We start from the raw sequence: 20,405 nt of genomic DNA on the forward strand, positions 1-20,405 counted from the left end.
TTTCTGTGGTACAGAATAGGCTAATGTTAGCACAGTGTATTGCTAGCAGAGGCAAGTGCATAGTCGAGCTAGCTAAGAAAGAGTTTAATGCTGATGCTGATACATTTTAATCTCATACACAGGGTAAACCTTCCACCTAGAAAACATCATTTAATAGAAATCACAACCGCTCCTCTGTGTGATCTATGTAATCAAGGTGCCTTGGGCTCCTTTAATCATATGTACTGGGAGTGTCCAGGGGACATGTTTTGGAAAGAGGTATCCTCATACCTTGTTCCCCCAAACTGTTATTACTGAATAATAATTCACCACTGTCATTACAGCGAAGACGTATAATGTTGTCAGGTTGGACAGCAGCTAAAAAGAGGTTGGAACTAAGATGGCAACCACCACACCTCATTGGATCAGCACTTTTATAGATATAATGTATTTAGAACTATCCACTGCTAGGATCCATGGGGCTAGCCAAACAACAATTGCAGCTGAAACCATAAAATAACTCCTGTAGTTGGTTTTACCCAACAGATTAACTGTTAATTATCATTTTTGTGCAAATGTGTACCTTGATTTAGTATTTCATTTAATGGAGATCAGGTTGGGTGTGTTGGGGGTGGTCCCAGGAGGGGGTTGGAGGGTGGGTTGGGGGTGGTCCCAGGAGGGGTTGGGGTGGTCCCAGGAGGGGTTGGAGGGTGGGTTGGGGGTGGTCCCAGGAGGGGTTGGAGGGTGGGTTGGGGTGGTCCCAGGAGGGGTTGGAGGGTGGGTTGGGGTGGTCCCAGGAGGGGTTGAGGGTGTGTTGGGGTGGTCCCAGGAGGGGTTGGAGGGTGAGTTGATGCAGCTGCGGTGGGTGATTGTATATGTGGTTTATTATAATTGTATTTATCTGCAATAACTAGTTTCCATAATATACTGATATATATTTTAACAGTATTGTTTCTCTAGCTGTATAACCATTCCTGCTGCTATTTGTTCTGATATATATTTTAACAGTATTGTGTCTCTAGCTGTATAACCATTCCTGCTGCTATTTGTTCTTGTCTGTGTTCCTTTAAAATAAATAAAACGTTTCAACAGTCACATGCTGGAGTAAGGACATGGATTGTCCAGCCTGTGGTAAAAAGGGCAACATCGGACAAGTCTCCAGAAACAAAAAGAGAACAGAGAAATCACAAAAAAGGGAAACAAGAAACAGGCATTCCAACGAAAGACAAATAGACATGTTCACACTGTTGAGTAAGAGAACACTGAGGTGAGTGACTCATCAGACGAGGAAGTCAAACTGAAAATCCTGACCTTTTTCTGGTGGGTCGCACGGCTACTATGTCTCCCCCTTGCTAGAGGGACAGCCGGTGGGCATGGAGATTGACACAGGGGCAGCTGTATCTCTTGTGTCCAAAAAAGACACTGAAACACCTTCCACTTCAAACCAGCGCACCTCGTGTTAAAGACTTACACAGGTGAATTTGTCGCTGTGAGAGACATCACTGATGTCACAGTTCAGGTAAACAGACAAACTGAAAAGCTGCCACTCTATGTTGTGAAAGGAGACTATGCATCACTACTGGGATGTTCATAGTTGGAGAAAATCACACTGGACTGGCCATCAGTGCATACAATGACACATGGAGACACAGACCTACAGTGGGGGAAAAAAGTATTTAGTCAGCCACCAATTGTGCAAGTTCTCCCACTTAAAAAGATGAGAGGCCTGTAATTTTCATCATAGGTACACGTCAAATATGACAGACAAAATGAGAAAAATAAATCCAGAAAATCACATTGTAGGATTTTTTATGAATTTATTTGCAAATTATGGTGGAAAATAAGTATTTGGTCAATAACAAAAGTTTCTCAATACTTTGTTATATACCCTTTGTTGGCAATGACACAGGTCAAACGTATTCTGTAAGTCTTCACAAGGTTTTCACACACTGTTGCTGGTATTTTGGCCCATTCCTCCATGCAGATCTCCTCTAGATTAGTGATGTTTTGGGGCTGTCGCTGGGCAACACGGACTTTCAACTCCCTCCAAAGATTTTCTATGGGGTTGAGATCTGGAGACTGGCTAGGCCACTCCAGGACCTTGAAATGCTTCTTACTGGCTACTCCTTCGTTGCCCGGGCGGTGTGTTTGGGATCATTGTCATGCTGAAAGACCCAGCCACGTTTCATCTTCAATGCCCTTGCTGATGGAAGGAGGTTTTCACTCAAAATCTCCGATACATGGCCCCATTCATTCTTTCCTTTACATGGATCAGTCGTCCTGGTCCCTTTGAAAAACAGCCCCAAAGCATAATGTTTCCACCCCAATGCTTCCATTTACATTTACGTCATTTAGCAGACGCTCTTATCAGAGCGACTTACAAATTGGTGCATTCACCCTATAGCCAGTGGGATAACCAGTCAACAATTATTTTTATTTTTATTTTTTTTTATAGATATTTATTATTATTATTATTATTATTTATTTATTTTATTTTTTTTATTTTTTTTATTTTTTAGGGGGGTAGAATGATTACTTTATCCTATCCCAGGTATTCCTTAAAGAGGTGGGGTTTCAAATGTCTCCGGAAGGTGGTGAGTGACTCCGCTGTCCTGGCGTCGTGAGGGTTCCACCATTGGGGTGCCAGAGCAGCGAACAGTTTTGACTGGGCTGCGCGGGGAACTATGCTTCCGCAGAGGAAGAGGAGCCAGCAGGCCAGAGGTGGATGAACCCAATGCCCTCGTTTGGGTGTAGGGACTGATCAGAGCCTGAAGGTACAGAGGTGCGTTCCCCTCACATCTCCATAGGCAAGCACCATGGTCTTGTAACAGATGCGAGCTTCAACTGGAAGCCAGTGGAGTGTGCGGAGGAGCGGGGGTGACGTGGAGAGAACTTGGGAAGGTTTCAGTCTTCCCAGCCTGGTGCAGGTCTACAATTTTGTTTCTGGTGTCCTTTGACAGCTCTTTGGTCTTGGCCATAGTGGAGTTTGGAGTGTGACTGTTTGAGGTTGTGTACAGGTGTCTTTTATACTGATAACAAGTTCAAACAGGTGCCTAATAATTGCTCCCACCGTTGATTTCTTCAAACCAAGCTGCTTACCTATTGCAGATTCAGTCTTCCCAGCCTGGTGCAGGTCTACAATTTTGTTTCTGGTGTCCTTTGACAGCTCTTTGGTCTTGGCCATAGTGGAGTTTGGAGTGTGACTGTTTGAGGTTGTGTACAGGTGTCTTTATACTGATAACAAGTTCAAACAGGTGCCATTAATACAGGTAACGAGTGGAGGACAGAGGAGCCTCTTAAAGTTACAGGTCTGTGAGAGCCAGAAATCTTGATTGTTTGTAGGTGACCAAATACTTATTTTCCACCATAATTTACAAATAAATTCATTACAAATCCTACAATGTGATTTTCTGGATTTTTTTTCCTTATTTTGTCTGTCATAGTTGACGTGTATCTATGATGAAAATTACAGGCCTCTCTCATCTTTTTAAGTGGGAGAACTTGCACAATTGGTGGCTGACTAAATACTTTTTTCCCCCACTGTACCTGCCATCTTAAAGAAACATGGAGAAGTCTTTAATGGACAGCTGGGTAGTATGAACGACATTACAGGGAGGCTTAGCATTAAGCCAGACAGCAAACCAACGTTTCTGAAAGCACGACCAAAGTCAAGGCTGACTTGGACGCTTTAGTCAAGAACAAAGTATTGGAGCCAGTCAGCATGAGTGAATGCATGAGCAACACCCATCTACCAGTCATTAACACTAGAAACGTCTGGCCTTTCAGCTAGTAGGGATGGGTACTCCAATCCTCGAGGTGTCACACTTTTCCCCCATCCCCTAGCAAACACAGCTGATTATACTAATCGCATTCTAAATTGGAAGATTATGATTAGTTAATTATTGGAGTCAAGTGTTTTAGCTGCGGCTAGGGCAAAAGTGTGACACCAATCAGGCCCAGAGGACTGGAGTTGCCCATCCCTGCACTAGAGCAAGGTGTGACAAATGGTTGATAAATAAACGCTTGATAAATAGTGCATAAACTATTGTAAAGGATTAATTGCATGAAGAAATATTAGTGAAATATATATTTTTGTAACTTAAAAAAAGTTTATTCTACAAAGAAAAAAAGGCCTATATCCTATTTCTGTTTCCCTTACAATAAAAACGTTACAGTGTAATCCATCTGATCAACTTTATTTGTAGATTCAATTAGTAATAGAGTTATAGTACTTAATAAAGTCAATTTACAGTTTATTTTGACAAAGTAGAATGAAAAATATAATAATAATAATAATAATTGTCACGATCGTCATACTGAATAGACCAAGGCGCAGCGTGATGAACGAACATGGTTAACTTTATTATCTTTAGTGATAATCGACAACAATAATCAACAAAACAGAAACGACTCCGTGAAGTCCACGGTAACAATGACCAACACGGAACAAGAACCCACAAACACAAAGGGTAAACAGACAGTTTGGAAATATGGCCCTATTCAGAGACAACCAACGACAGCTGACACTCGTTGCCTCTGATTGGGAGTCACTCTAGCCAACATAGAAATAAACACAACAGAAAGAAGCACACCCTGGCTCAACATATAGAGTCCCAGAGCCAGGGTGTGACACACCCACCCCAAAGAGCCGGACTGCGACCCCGCGCCTCCAGCCAGACAAAACAGAGGCTGGGGTGGGCATACCTCACTCGGCGGCGGTTTCTGGTCCGGGCCTTGCCCACCACCCTCCAATAAACCCCTCTAGCGCCCCTGGTCCATCTGGCCCCGCTGTCTGGAGCTGAACTGGGCTTACAGCCGGTTAGCTTCAGCACACGTAGTGGAGCAGTTGGCCGGTGCCTTACAGGCACCGGTGACCCAGGCCTGTTGTGCTGGACTGGCGTGGCCAGCGCACCCCTGGCTTGGTGCGTGGAGGGGAGACGGGCCTTACCAGGCTGAGGCGCGCACCCCTGCTTGGTGCGTGGAGGAGGAGCGGGCACTTACCAGGCTGGCGACTTCGCACCCCCTGGCTTGTGCGTGGAGGAGAGCGGGCCTTACCAGGCTGGCAGCGCACACCGTAGGCTTGGTGCGTGGAGCAGGGACAGGCCGGGCTGGGCGGACGCACCGTGGGCTTAGTGCGTGGAGCAGGAACAGGCCGGACTGGGCTGGCGGCAGCACACCTGTGGGCCTAGTGTGCGTGGAGTCGGGACAGTGCGCGGACCGGGCTGGCGGCTGCACACCGTAGGCTTGTAGGCGTGGAGGGACAGGCCGGACTGGGCTGGCGCGGCCGCACACCGTAGGCTTAGTGCGCGTGGAGCAGGGACAGGCCGGACTGGGCTGGCGGCCGCACACACCGGCGTGAGGCTTGTGCGTGGAGCAGGGACAGGCCGGACCGGGGCTGTGCGACGCCACACCGTAGGCAGTGTCGTGGGCAAGGACAGGGCCGGACCGGGCTGGCGGCGCACACCGAGGGCTAGGTGCGTGGAGCAGGGACAGGCCGAGCCGGGCTGTGGAGACGGATAGGAGGCCCTGGGGTGAAGAGCGGCCACAGCCCGTCCTGGCTGAATGCCCTGCCCTCACACACACTCTGTGGCCTGAGGCATCCACGCACTGGGGCGGTACAGGGCTGTGTACCGGGCCTTTGGCATAACAGCCACGTGACACTGGAGCAAGGATATCCCGGGACCGCGGAGAGGCATTGGAGACCACCGGGCGTTGAGCCGGCTACCTCCGTCCTGGCTGCATACCCACCTTCGCCCACGACACATGCGGGGTGCTCGCACAGGATGTACAGGACTATGCCCGGACCACTCGCTGGCCCAGTCGCCGCTCCCACCTTGGGAACCTGCCCGTCCCATGCTGCTGCCTGAGTACGGAATGGTTTTCCGCTCTCTCATCCAGGCTCCGCACACCTGCCGTCTGGCCCCCTAACCCGGTGGCCTCTTCTCCGTAGCCCTCTGGCGGCCTCCTGCTGCCCAGTCGTCCGTGCCGTGTGCCCCCTAAAATTTTTCTGGGGTTGCCTCTCGCCTGTCCGGCGATTGACACTGCTGGCGCCTTAGCTGCTCCCATCTTTTTGCCAGGGCCTTAATCCTCGCCCACATGGCCCTTTTCCCCCGAGCATGTCCTCTCCCAGGACCGCCGCTTCGCCCACCTGGGCCATCGCCAACCTCTCCATCTCCTTTCCCTGCGACTTCCTCCATGTCCAGTCAAGTTCTGCACGGGACACGCTGCTTGGTCCCTATCTTGGTGGGTTCTTCTGTCAGGTCGTCGTATTGAATAGACCAAGTCGCCGCGTGATACAAACACCGTTACCTTTATTATCTTTAGTGATAATCGGCACAATAATCAACAAAACAAAAAGCGATCATCGTGAAGTCCACGGTAACAATGACCAACACGGAACAAAAACCACAAGCGCTAGGAAAACAGACAGTTTAAATATGAGCTCCCAATCAGAGACAACCAAAGACAGCTGACACTCGTTGCCTCTGATTGAATCTCTAGCCAACATAGAAATAAACACAACAGAAAGAACACCCTGGCTCAACATATAGAGTCCCAGAGCCAGGGTGTGACAATATATAACCAGCCAGGTGTTCAGGTGAAATTATTTGCTGTATTTTAAACAAACGCTTCCAGTAGAACAATTATAAGGATTAATTCCATGAATAAATATTTGTGTTAATATATTCTCGACAAGATACACAAGCAATAATGTGTTGATTGTATCGGAACACTGTCCAGCACTTTACATCTTCTCAGGAACCAATCACGTCTTCTCTTTATGCTTCAGGTCCACAGTCAGCACACAGCTTCGGGCTTTGTGCTTGAGCAAACCCCACAAACAAATCGGGTTGCCCTGCACACAGTTTTTATGGGACTTTTTTCCGTCACACTTCACTTACTTGACATTGCGTCTCCTTTTTTCCCCAGTGGGAGCTGTGGGGCTTGGGGAGAGGGAGAGCAGGACCTGCTGTCTTGACAATGTGTATTTTTCCCCAGTGGGACGCTGTGGTTCTTGGGGAAGAGGAGACAGGACCTGCTGTGCCCGACATTTGTGTCTTTTTCCCCAGTGGGAGCTGTGGTGCTCGGGGAAGAGGAAGCGGGACCCACTGATTGACATTGGTTTTTTTTGGGCTCCACGTGTCTCAAAACCACAGTCTCAACAGTCGCTCTCTCGGCTGGTCTTGGTTTTCATCTTTCCCCCAGATATGGAAAGACACTGAGCAAAGTTGGTTTCGACATCTCGGCTAACCAAAACTGAAGTCCGCGCATTATCAGTTTCTATCTGGTTTCTACTGGCCATTCATCCGTGGCATATAAGAATATTATGTAACTTGTTTTTGCTTAGTAACCAGAGCAATGCTGACACCTCTCGAGTGGTCATGTGCTAAATGAATGAACAGCAGGGATGTTGGTGAAAAAATTATATTTGGAAATAGAGCTGCTTAACTCTTGATTTTTGAGAGTTATTTGATAAAGGTAAGTGTCGTAGAAACTGCAGAATATGCTCTTTCCAGATACAGCACTATATAGAAATCACAATGTTTTACCTGCATGTGACTCCTGAAGTAGGATTTGATAAGAGATGTTCCTTTCCCTGCATCTGTCAATTACAGACTATTGTCAATTTCATCTGGTCTATAGGCTAGCTCTTATTATGTGTGAAATTAGTTTAGGTCAGAGTCAATGATATGTTTTGCATTATTCTAAAGGCATACATTTTGCAACCAATCTCACACTCAATTCGAGCAAATATGTACAAAGTATTTTAGCAGATTTTGTGCATTTTTTGTGTGAGACTTAATTACGCCCCCAAAATGTATTTTCCTATGAATTAAGTCGCACAAAATGTGTATTTTCTAACAACTAAGCCACACAAAAATGCACAAATACGCACAAAATCTGCTGAAAATGTTTTTTGTGCATATTTGCCCGCGGATTGAGATGTAGTTGTGTTGACTTCTGCTTTACATAGCATCTTTGTTTCCATTACAATACATTTGATTAGTATATAGACTTACAGTAAATAAAACAGTCCCTTAAGAGCTTATTTTTACAAAGTAAAATGTAAAAAACAGAGCGAGTACTCAACCTGCAATGCGGTCAAATGATTTGCTGCTGATAAACAGGCATAACTACTAACTCGTCATTACACTCTTGTTCTAAATGAATTCAACATCTGCGCACCCTCCTTATCATTCAGTTGGCCTAATTTAAATTCAAATTTATGTACGTACGCGTTCACAATTTTGCCCATTCATCCATTTGCCATTTATTCAGTGAGAAGAGAGAGTCATTAGTGCCTGGCTGGGTACCAACGTCCTACAGCCGATTAAATTGGGAATAGGTTAAAAAAATGGGTAAAAAGGCTCTAAATATTTTCTGTTTGTGATGTGAAAATTCTGACACAGTGAGCAGTAAAATACAAACATTGGAAAGTCAGGGAGCAGGACAGTAGGTTTGTTGGGGGACTGATTCTAGTGTTAAAAGGTATTTCCACCACTTTTCAACCTCATATTCATCCTCTCAGCACCACAACAGTGTCTATATTTGTGAAAACAGCACGTTTCTATGATCTGTAGTTAAAAAGACAAGAAGAAAAGTCTTTATAAAATGTTTCTCTGTGACATAAAAGTAAGAAAACTGTGATTTTCAAAACATGCAGTGAGTTTCTAGTTTCTAGCCCAATGGATGGTATTTTATTGCTCCCCCACATCGCTGCGAATCTAATTGTTTTGAAAAGTTTATACTGTTTAAGTTTAAAAATGTTTATACTTTTGATTACGTCATAGAGTAAACACTTTTTAACTTTATATATTTTTCCGAAAACTTAGAAAAACACCCTTTTCACATATGCTTTAATTTAAATTTTTACCGCTGCATTTCACCTTTAAAGTGAGTTTTATAAATATAGTTTGCAGCAACACCTGCATACTGTCACATAACCAGAGGAGGCTGGTGGAGGAGCTATAGGAGGACAGGCTCATTGTAAAGACTGGAATGGTGTCAATGGAGCGGTATCAAACACCTCATTTATTTACTCCATTTCAGCCATAAAAATTAGCCTGCAATCCTTCTTCTTCCACAGCCTCCTCTCGGAAATGTCTCTGTTCTGGTAAAAGAAGTTGAGAATACCACATATTGTTTCTGTTTTGTCTACATGTCTCTACATTAAACCACAGGTGTTTTTTCTTGAGACTGATGGGGAAGAGTGGGGTGGAAAGGCTTTTTCAACCTCTCTGTTAGTTAGCACAACCTTGTGAATAATTTAACTTCCTGTTTGCTTTGCCGATACTTGCCTGGAGGGAGGGGTTCAATGTTATCTTTCTGACTTCCCAATACCTTCCCCATGTCTCATATTCCTGTTATCTTTCTGACTTCCCAATACCTTCCCCCATGCTTCTCATATTTCGCTGCCTTATCTTTCTACCTTCCCAATACCTTCCCCCAGTTCAGAGATGGCTTGATGTGGTCGTGCAATCCACAAATAATTCAAATGTCCTTTTGCTTCAGATTCTTTTGCCTTCTGTAGCAAGCTGGCTCAGTCTAAGATCCTACATCTGTAGCAATATACCTGTCTTTAATGAGTTGCTTCCACTGTAGTAGCCACAACCAACATGCTGCATCTCTGTTTGGTTGACCTTGTGGTAGCCCACAACCAACATGCTGCATCTCTGTTTAGGGGTCCAGTGGTCTAAAATGAGCTGTGGGAGAGAGAGGAGGGGGCCACCCTGCCTCTAAAATGAGTCTCTCTGGGGGAGAGAGAGGAGGGGCCCCTGCCTCTAAAATGAGTCTCTCTGGGAGATATGACACCAAAAGCTAAGAGGTGAGATTACAATTTGGTTTAAGAATTCTTACGTTTATTTCCAAAATGCTATATCCACAATTTTTTTCAGCAGAGATGATTGCCTTGGGTACCTTCAATATTACTGGTCCTTCATATTACCGTTCTCAAATGTTTTATTAATGGAGTTTTAGATGTGTATAAAAAATACATCGTTTTTTTGCTAAATGCTATATATCCATTGTTTGGTCTGGAATGGAATGTTGCAGTATCCTGTATATTTGACTGTGATATGTGGTTGTCTCACCTAGATATCTTAAGATGAGCACGCACTTACAAATGCCATATCTTAATTTATTACCCAGTTTCTCACAACAGGAAAATAATCCTGCAGCAATAGGAAATGTAGAATTATTATGAGCGTTATAATTAATTACATTTTTTTGTTGTGGTAATACGTTCTCATTAGGGCAAATCAAGTTTGACATTTTTAAGTGCAGAGTACAAACTCTAGAAGCCTTTTTAAAAGCTTAAATACACTACAATATGGCAACTGCTATTGTAAGTCACTCTGCCCGGTTTCCCGATGCGATGCCGAATTTGGAAACACCAGTGTTTTAAGATGCATCTTTCTCGCGGCTGAAGATGTAACATTTATTTCCACGCACCACGCATGAAGAAACGGCTGAAGATGTAACATGTATTTCCCACGCACCGCATGGAGCGGTGCGCCAAGTGCGTTGTTGGGCAGTCGTTATTTAGAGGATCGAAAAAACCAGCTGCTCTTGGATCAGTTTTCTCCGTTCAAATCTTTCCTTAACATTATAATTCGTTCACAACTACTGATGACAGATCAGCTCCTAGAGAGAGATATTACCACCTACGGCTGCAAATATTGGGCGGCTTATTCTAAATCACGAGATTTGGCACATCATTAGGCACATGTTAGGCTACACATCATGAAATATATTGAGACAAATTACAGACCGTAGTCTACAAGTAGCAAAATAGAACTCAATTGATTGAACATGAAACGTATATCAATTAATGTTCATTGATTGGGTCTAATGGTCGTCTTGTGCTGAACTGCACATGTGCAGGCCGTCAAATCAAAGGCACTCCTTCATATAAAGTAGTTTTTGGGCTAACATGAAAATCGTCAGTTTGTTAAACTACTTAGACAGAACATTTTCTAAATGAACAAATAAAGTCATTTTTACCTCTCGTTGACTCCTTAAACCCCAAACCCTAGCCCTGGTCTGCTTCTATGTATTCCCAGAAGACATTTTTCTACATCAGCAGTTGTCACCAAGTGCTTATATAGAAACCCAGTCTAAAACCCCAAACAGAAAATGCGAAAAAAAACATTTGTCTCTCTCTGAAATGAAGCCATTAAGTGATCGGTTTTTAAACAAACCTACGTCTGTCATTGAGACAACACCATGCCATGATTAGCTAGTGAAAGACACAACCATTTATTTGATAATTTCTTTAAACAATAGAAGCTAATTTACTAACATTTCTGAAAATGGACTATCAGCGTTTTGGAATGAAACTCTTGTTTCCCAATCTGCTCAGGTAGATGAGGGGCGTAATGTTTGTTCTCTGTTGTATTTAGAAGTCCAAATCAAGCAGGAAAGACCAGCCTCCCCTGTGCCCAGCTGTGTGCCATAGTGACCGGTTATGCGTCCCAGCCTATACTGTTTGAGGAGACTTTTCTACTGAACTAAGTAAGAGAACTCATGGGTCATGGTCAGTGGGTTAAACAACACTGTCTCTAGTCATTTCTCCTCTCCCATTTTTCCCATTTATTTTTGTTGTTTTTATAATCCATAGGCTAAACCTTTTTTCCATTTTTCATAGTCCTGAAACAATATTAAACAACCACTACACTTCCCTCCCTGTGTGTGTGTGTGTGTGTGTGTGTGTGTGTGTGTGTGTGTATGTGTGTGTGTGTCTTCTGTGAGTGTGTGCACTCCCTGGATGAGAGATGTAATCTCTATCCTGATTGCCCTAGTCACTTTTACCCCTACCTACATGTACATATTACCTCCAGCTACCTGGTACCCCAGCACATTGACTCAGTACTGGTACTCCCTTATGGGCTCATTACTACCTCAACTTCCTGGTAGCCCTGGACATTGACTCAGTACTGGTACTCCTTATATATAGTCCCCTAGTTAATACCTCAACTACCTGGTACCCCTGCACATTGACTCAGTGCTGGTGCTCCTTGTATATAGTCTAGTTTATTACCTCTTCTACCTGGTACCCACTGCACATTGACTCAGTACTGGTACTCCTTGTATATAGTCTAGTTATTACCTCAACTACCTAGGTACTCCTGTACATTGATCTAGTACTCTGATAGCCTCATTATTATTATTTTATTATGTTACTATTTCCTTTTTTCTTTAGCTAATTTTTTTATTTACTTTTTAACTCTCTGCATTGTTGGGGAAGGGCAGTAAGTAACATTTCACGGTATAGTGTACCATTGTTGTATTAATGTATACAATCATTTAATTTAATTTGAAGGTCATGTGTAAAAACATATCATCAGGTCGAGCAGTTCTGTCTCACGACCGGAGTCGTCTCACGCTCGAACTGCTTGCATGTGCAGGCCGTCAAATCAAAGGCACTCCTTCCATGTGAAGTTGTTTTTGACTAACATGAAAGCGTGTCAGTTTAGTTACTTTTCCTAGGAGGTTGAAGTAATAATGTGTTCAACTACTAAAGACAGAACATTTATAAAATGAACCAAATCAATCAATCCAAATTAGATTTGTCACATGCTCCCTAATCACAACAGGTGTAGACCTTACTGTGAAATGCTTGCTTACGAGCCCTTAACCAACAATGCTGGGTTAAAAATGGTTTACTAACAACTAAAATCGTTTTTGCTTCTTTGACTCCCTCCAAACCCCAAACCCTGGCCTGGTCTGCTTCATATATATACCCAGAAGACTATTTTTTCATCAGCAGTTGTCACAAAGTGCTTATATAGAAACCAGTCTAAAACCCCAAGAGCAAGCAATACAGATGTAGAAGCACCGAATGGCCTAGGAAAAACACCTAGAAAGGCAGGAACCCAGGAAGAAACCTAGAGAGGAACCCGGAGGCTCTGAGGGAGGCCCAGTCCTCTTCTCTCTGGCTTGTGCTGGGGGGAGGTTATAAAGGATATGGCCATTAAGTACAATCGTTTCTTCAAGATTTTAAAATGTTCATAGATGAGCAGCCAGGGTCAAATAATAATCACTGTTGTTATAGTGGTTTGCAAAGTCCAGCACCTCAGGAGTAAATGCTCAGTTGGCTTTTTCGTAGCCAAGCATTCGAGAGGTCGAGAACAGCAGGTGTGGTAGAGAGAGAGAGAGAGAGGGTCGAAACAGCGGGTTTGGGACAAGGTCGCGCGTCCGTTGAACGGGTCAGAGTTCCAGATCCGCCAGGCAGACTCAGCTGAAACTGGATCAGTCACGTCCGGTGGAGCGTGTGTCGATGCTGATGGATCGAAAGAAGGGCGCTGCTCTCGGATCGAGTTTGTCCATTAAATCTTTCCCATACGATTAAATTATTTCACAATACTGGCCATGGATCAGCTTCTAGAAGATATTACTGCCTACGGCGCAAATATTAGGTGTTATTTTAGTGCTTTCGCCATAAAAATGTACAAAATCACAGATTGGACATCATTGTTCACGTGTTAGGCTACACTATCATGAAATATATTGGTCAAAATTACAGACAGTAGCCCACTAGTAGCAAAATAGAACTAAATATATTGAACATTGAATATATTCCAATATGATTGAAATAGGCCTATAGCCTGCTGTTTATATTGTAATGCAGTTATCTCGGATTATCATTTGAAGCAAATTTGTATAAGTCCCTTGTTTGAATCAATTTACACAGACATTGGCAACTTTGTATTTGTAGTCAACTTTGTTCTGGTGTATCGAAGCGGTCACGAGCGGATAAACCATGTGATTCTATGTTTAGCGGAGATCTTCTGTGTACAAAGTGATGGGAGGGCAAAAAGGTTTAACAATGCACCTACGAAGGTTCTAACGATGAACTCGGCCTTAAAAATGCTTTTTGGGAATCCGGACCCTGGATAAAAACATCTGCTAAATGACTAAATTGTCAAATGTAAATGTTTTACATACAGATCTCATATTTCTGTATTGAATTATTATTTTACAATATTTAAATATTGATATCATAAGTGTATCATTTGTACAGTCTATTAAAAATATAGTTATTTATTACATTTGACTGTGTAAAATCTAGCAGTACTTCTTATTTCTCTGAGAGTGAAGCAGATATATAGCATTTTGCAAAAAAAAACATTTGTCTCTCTGAAGCGAAGCCATTAAATGATTGTTTTTAATCAAACACATGCACCTGTCATTGAGCAACTCTATGCCATGAGTTAGCTAGTGAAAAAAACGCAACCATTGATTTGATCATTTCTTTTCAAACAACAGAAGCTAATTCTGAACATTTCATGAAAATGGATATATAGGTTTTGGAATGAAACTCTTGTTATGTTTCCCCATCTGAGCTCAGTAGATGAGAGATGTAATGTTTGTCTCTGTTGTGTGTTTGAAGCCCAATCAAGCAGGAGGACCCAGCCTCCCTGTACCCAGTCTGTGTCCATGAAGAGTGACACGTCTATGGATATACCTATAGTGTTTAGAGGAGACCTTTCTACTGCTGAACAAAGGTAAACTCATAGGTCATAGTCATGGTTAAAAACGCTGTTTTCTCTAGTCATTTCTCTCTCCCATTTTCCCATTTATTTTTGTTGTTTTCATAATCCATAGGCCAATCCTTTTTTCCATTTTCATAGTCCTGAAACAATATTAAACAAACACTACATTTCCCTCTGTGTGTGTGTGTGTGTGTGTGTGTGTGTGTGTGTGTGATAATGTGTGTGTGTGTGAGATGTGTGTGTGTGTGTGTGTGTGATGTGTGTGATGTGTGTGTGTACTCCCTGGATGAGGAGATGTAATCTTCTCATGTTTTGTCCCCAAAACCAACAGGAGATTGAGTCAAGAGATTCTCAGTGGTCCAGTCTTCCCAGAGTCATCAAACAGACCTGGCCTCCATTTAAGTGTAGTGTGGTCTGTTGTACATTTGTTTTTGTATACCTCAAGTAAAGTTGATCTGTCAATCATTCATTAATGTGTTAATTCTCTTGCTTAACTTATTTACTTATTTACTTGATTTATTTCAGTTGTGAAGAGAATATTATGACATTTGTGAAGAAGGAGCTGAAGGAGTTCAAGAGGATTCTTAGTCCCAGAACTCCCAGAAAGCTTTGAGAGTCAGGCAGGATAGGGAAGTTAGGTGGGCGCTAAAGATGAGAAGCAGGAGAGCTAGTGCCCAGAGGGGGCTCTGAAGTCACTGCGTCCTGAGAAAATGAACCAGAAGAGCTTGCCTGAACACACTGGAGAAAAGTAAGAGCTGTCTGCCTCATGTTAAATGCTGTTTCAGAACATTTATAACTGTAGCTAAAGTACAGCTAAAGTAGCTGTGTAACTAAATGATATTGTAGCAGCCTTAACACAACACTAGTGACCTCATCAAGTAGCTTAACTGGGGATGTGTTTTTGTTGATTAATTTAGACAAAGAAACAGAGAGAGACAACATTAATAAAACCATCAATAATTCCAATAATAATATAATCAGTCACACCAGTCTGTAATGCGTGCATGAAAACATTTAACACATTTATACAGTCAGTTAAGTGAAAAAGTGATTATAATTAAAAATGTTATACAGTCCTAGAATGCTAGTAGCCATTAAAACAGGCGTAATATTAATATCCTCTGTGTTATTTCTTCATTCAGATGAGCTTGCTGTGATTTGCCAACGTGAACTCAAATCTAGTCAAAAGAAAAAGTTTCAATGTGTATTTGAGGGGATCGCTAAACAAGGAAACCCAACACTTCTCAATAAGATCTACACAGGCTCTACATCACAGAGGGTGGAACAGGAGGGTAATCATGAACATAGCTGGGACAGATTGAGACAACACCAGGAAACAAGCAAGACCAGAGGCTGCAGTCAAGTGTAGCGACATCTTCGGACCCTTAACTGGACAAGACAAACTTATCAGAACTGTGCTGACAAAGGGATTCGCTGGCATTGGAAAAAACAGTCTCTGTGCAGAAGTTCGTTCTGGACTATGGGCTGAAGGAAAAGCAAATCAGGATGTCCAATTTATATTTTCATTCCCTTTTCGGAGCTGAATTTGGTAAAAAAGAGAAAACACACTTTGATTCCAACTTCTCAATAGCTTCTCAATCTAACGCAAAGAATCAAGGATCTCCAACTTCTAACAAGTACAAAAGTTCTGTTCATCTTTGATGGTCTGGATAGTGCCGACTGCCCCTAGACTTCCAGAAGAACAAGATCTGTTGTGGGGTCACAAAGTCAAAGCTCAGTGGTGTTCTGCTGACAAATTCAAGGGAAGTATCTACTGTACTCTGCTCTCCTCTGGATAACTACCCGACCTGCAGCAGCCAGTCAGATCCCTTCAGGGGTGTGTTGACCAGGTGACAGAGGTACGAGGTTCAATGACCCACAGAAGGAGGAGTACTTCAGGAAGAGATTCAGTGATGAGGACCTGGCCAGCAGAATCATCTCACACATAAAGACATCAAGGAGCCTCCACATCGCTGTGCACATTCCCAGTCTTCTGTTGGATTTCTGAAACAGTCCATGAACACATGTTAATTCAGACAAGACAGAAAGATGCTAATACTCTCCTGAGATGTAACCTTGCCTGGTGTTTCATAGCAAACAGAAGAAAGAAAAGTATCTCCTGGGAAAGAAGAGACGGATCCACAGTAGAATAAAGAGAGCATTTCTGTCACTTGGGAAAACTGGCTTTTTCCAACAGCTTTGTGAAGGGGCAATCTGATTTTTATGAAGAGACCTGAAAGAGGCTAGGATTGATGTCAAGTGAAGCCTCATGTGTACTCCAGGATTGTGACACACAGATCTTTAAAGAGGAATGTAGAAGCCTGTCCGGGACAAAGGTGTTCCTGCCGTGCATCTGGGCATTCAGGAGTTTCTGGCTGCTGTAGTATGTGTTCCTCTCATTTCATCAACAACAATGCCAGAATTTAATGGCTTAACCACAAGTTACTGAAGTTACTGTCCACAAGAGTGCTGTGGATAAAGCCTTTACAAAGTGAGACAGAAGCCTGGACCTTTTCCCTCCGCTTCCTCTTTGGGCCTCTCACTGAAGTCCAATCAGAAGCACTTACAGTCTGCTAGCAAAGACAAGAAGCAGCTCACAGAGCTATGAAGAAACAGTCAGTTATATCAAGGAGAAGATCAGGAAGAATCCCTCTCCAGAGAAGTGCATCCAATCTGTTCCACTGTCTGAATGAACTGGATACCATTCTCCTAGATGGAGGAGATCCAAAAGCTACCTGACCTCAGGGAAGTCTCTCAGAAGAAGACCTGTCCCACCTGCACAGTGGTCAGCTCTGGTCTTTGTGTTGCTGACTTCAGAAAGGAGCTGGATGTGTTTGACCCGAAGAAATGCTCAGATCAGAGGAGGGTCGCCTGAGGCTGCTGCCGGTGGTCAAAGCCCCTCCAGAGCTGCTTCTGTGAGTACATAAAATGACATTTAAGTACTAATCATCAGGAATAAATATTACGTTTAAGAAAAATATGTATTATAATATGTATATAATATTAAATATTAAATAGAAAAACTTTCTGAATCAGTGCGTTGGTGTTCACATTTGTTATAACAATATGGCCACTTCTGCAATTCTAGGAAACGGAAGATTACTCTATATGTTGTTTAAGAGAATAAACCAAATGCATCTGCCATTGTCCTTCTACTCTACTGGTGTTAAATTAACAGTGTGTTTGTGAAATCATGATGATCTCTTTGCAGTTGTCATTCTGTGGACCTCACAGAGAAAGGACTGTGCACCTCTCTGCTCTCTCAGCTCTGAGTCAAACCCTCACACCTGAAGGCTGGATCGTAACAATGTCCTGGAAGATTCAGAGTGAAGCTGCTCTCTGCTGTCCTGGGAATCCCCACTGTAAGCTGGAGACTCTGAGGTCCAGTATTCCTGTAGTTGGTCAACAAGTGATAACTGTTCACCAGATCCGCGTGTGTTTACCAGGCACACATAGTCCACACCATGCACAGTGGGGAAAAAAGTATTTAGTCAGCCACCAATTGTGCAAGTTCTCCCACTTAAAAAGACTCAGAGAGGCCCCATAATTTCATCTTAGGTTCCGCGTCAACTATAACAGACAAAATGAGAAAAAAATATCAGAAAATCACACTGTAGGATTTTTAATGAATTTATTTACAAATTATGGTGGAAATTAAGTATTTGGTCTTATTAACAAAAGTTTCTCAATACTTTTGTTAGATACCCTTTGTTGGCTATGGCACAGAGTCAAAGCGTTTTCTGTAGTCTTCACAGGGTTTTTCACACACTGTTGCTGGAATTTTGTGCCCATTACTCCATGCAGATCTCCTCTAGAGCAGTGATGTTTTGGGGCTGTCGCTGGGCAACACGGACTTTCAACTCCCTCCAAAGATTTTCTATGGGGTTGAGATCTGGAGACTGGCTAGGCCACTCCAGGACCTTGAAATGCTTATTACGAAGCCACTCCTTCGTTGCCCGGGCGGTGTGTTTGGGATCATTGTCATGCTGAAAGACCCAGCCACGTTTAATCTTCAATGCCCTTGCTGATGGAAGGAGGTTTTCCTCAAAATCTCACGATACATGGCCCCATTCATTCTTTCCTTTACACGGATCAGTCGTCCTGGTCGCTTTGCAGAAAAACAGCCCCAAAGCATGATGTTTCCACCCCATGCTTCACAGTAGGTATGGTGTTCAACCCCATATCTCCTGAGTGGCGCAGTGGTCTAAGGCACTGCATCGCAGTGCTAACTGTGCCACTAGAGATCCTGGTTCGAAACCAGGCCCTGTCGTGAGCCGGCCGCGACCGGGAGACTCATGGGCGGTGCAATGGCCCAGCGTCGTCCAGGGTAGGAGGGGAATGGCCGGGCGGGATGTAGCTCAGTTGATAGAGCATGGCGTTTCCAACGCCAGGGTTGTGGGTTTGATTCCCACGGGGGGCCAGTATAAAAAATAAAAATAATAAAAAATATTTATTCACTAACTGTAAGTCGCTCTGGATAAGAGCGTCTGCTAAATGACTAAAATGTAAATGTTTTCTTTGGATGCAACTCAGCATTCTTTGTCCTCCAAACACGACGATTTGAGTTTTTACCAAAAAGTTCTATTTTGGTTTCATCTGACCATATGACATTCTACCAGTCCTCTTCTGGATCATCCAAATGCACTCTAGCAAACTTCAGACGGGCCTGGACATGTACTGGCTTAAGCAGGGGGACACGTCTTGCACCGCAGGATTTGAGTCCCTGGCGGCGTAGTGTGTTACTGATGGTAGGCTTTGTTACTTTGGTCCCAGCTCTCTGCAGGTCATTCACTAGGTCCCCCGTGTTGGTTCTGGGATTTTTGCTCACCGTTCTTGTGATCATTTTGACCCCACAGGGTGAGATCTTGCGTGGAGCCCCAGATCGAGGGGGAGATTATCAGTGGTCTTGTATGTCTTCCATTTCCTAATAATTGCTCCTATCAGTTGATTTCTTCAAACCAAGCTGCTTACCTATTGCAGATTCAGTCTTCCAGCCTGGTGCAGGTCTACAATTTTGTTTCTGGTGTCCTTTGACAGCTCTTTGGTCTTGGCCATAGTGGAGTTTGGAGTGTGACTGTTTGAGGTTGTGGACAGGTGTCTTTTATACTGATAACAAGTTCAAACAGGTGCCATTAATACAGGCAACGAGTGGAGGACAGAGGAGCCTCTTAAAGAAGAAGTTACAGGTCTGTGAGAGCCAGAAATCGTGCTTTTTTGTAACTGACCAAATACTTATTTTCCACCATAATTTGCAAATAAATTCATTAAAAATCCTACAATGTGATTTTCTGGATTATCTTTTCTCAATTTGTCTGTCATAGTTGACGTGTACCTATGATCAAAATTACAGGCCTCTCTCATCTTTTTAAGTGGGAGAACTTGCACAATTGGTGGCTGACTAAATACTTATTTTCCCCACTGTATGTGTTTGGACAGTGAAGCTTACAGTGTTAAATTTGGTGATATGCTCCATCATTTTGGATTTGAGGTAGAATGTTTCATATTAGGCAACAGTACAGAATGTCACCGTTTATTTGATGTTAATGGTTAGAGGTTAGCATGTTTTGTTGTAGCCTCTGTAACTTTCTCACTCATTATTATTCATGATTCATTCATGATTTTTCTTAATCATGGCATCATCAGGATTACTTTAGTAGTGTTTAGAAACATGTTATCTACTCACTTAGACAGAAAATGACTCAACACCAAAGAATAGTAGTGTGGTTTTAATATGATTTGACTTTTTTCAGGCTGTCAGGCTGTCTAGTCACAGAGGAAGGCTGTACTTCTCTGATCTCAGCTCTGAAGTCAAACCCCTCACACCTGAGAGAGCTGGATCTGAGTAACAATGACCTGAAGGATTCAGGAGTGAAGCTGCTCTCTGCTGGACTGGGGAATCCCCACTGTAAACTGGAGACTCTGAGGTCAGTT

This window comes from Coregonus clupeaformis, unplaced genomic scaffold, assembly GCF_020615455.1.
Source record: "Coregonus clupeaformis isolate EN_2021a unplaced genomic scaffold, ASM2061545v1 scaf0147, whole genome shotgun sequence".
Taxonomy (NCBI): domain Eukaryota; kingdom Metazoa; phylum Chordata; class Actinopteri; order Salmoniformes; family Salmonidae; genus Coregonus; species Coregonus clupeaformis.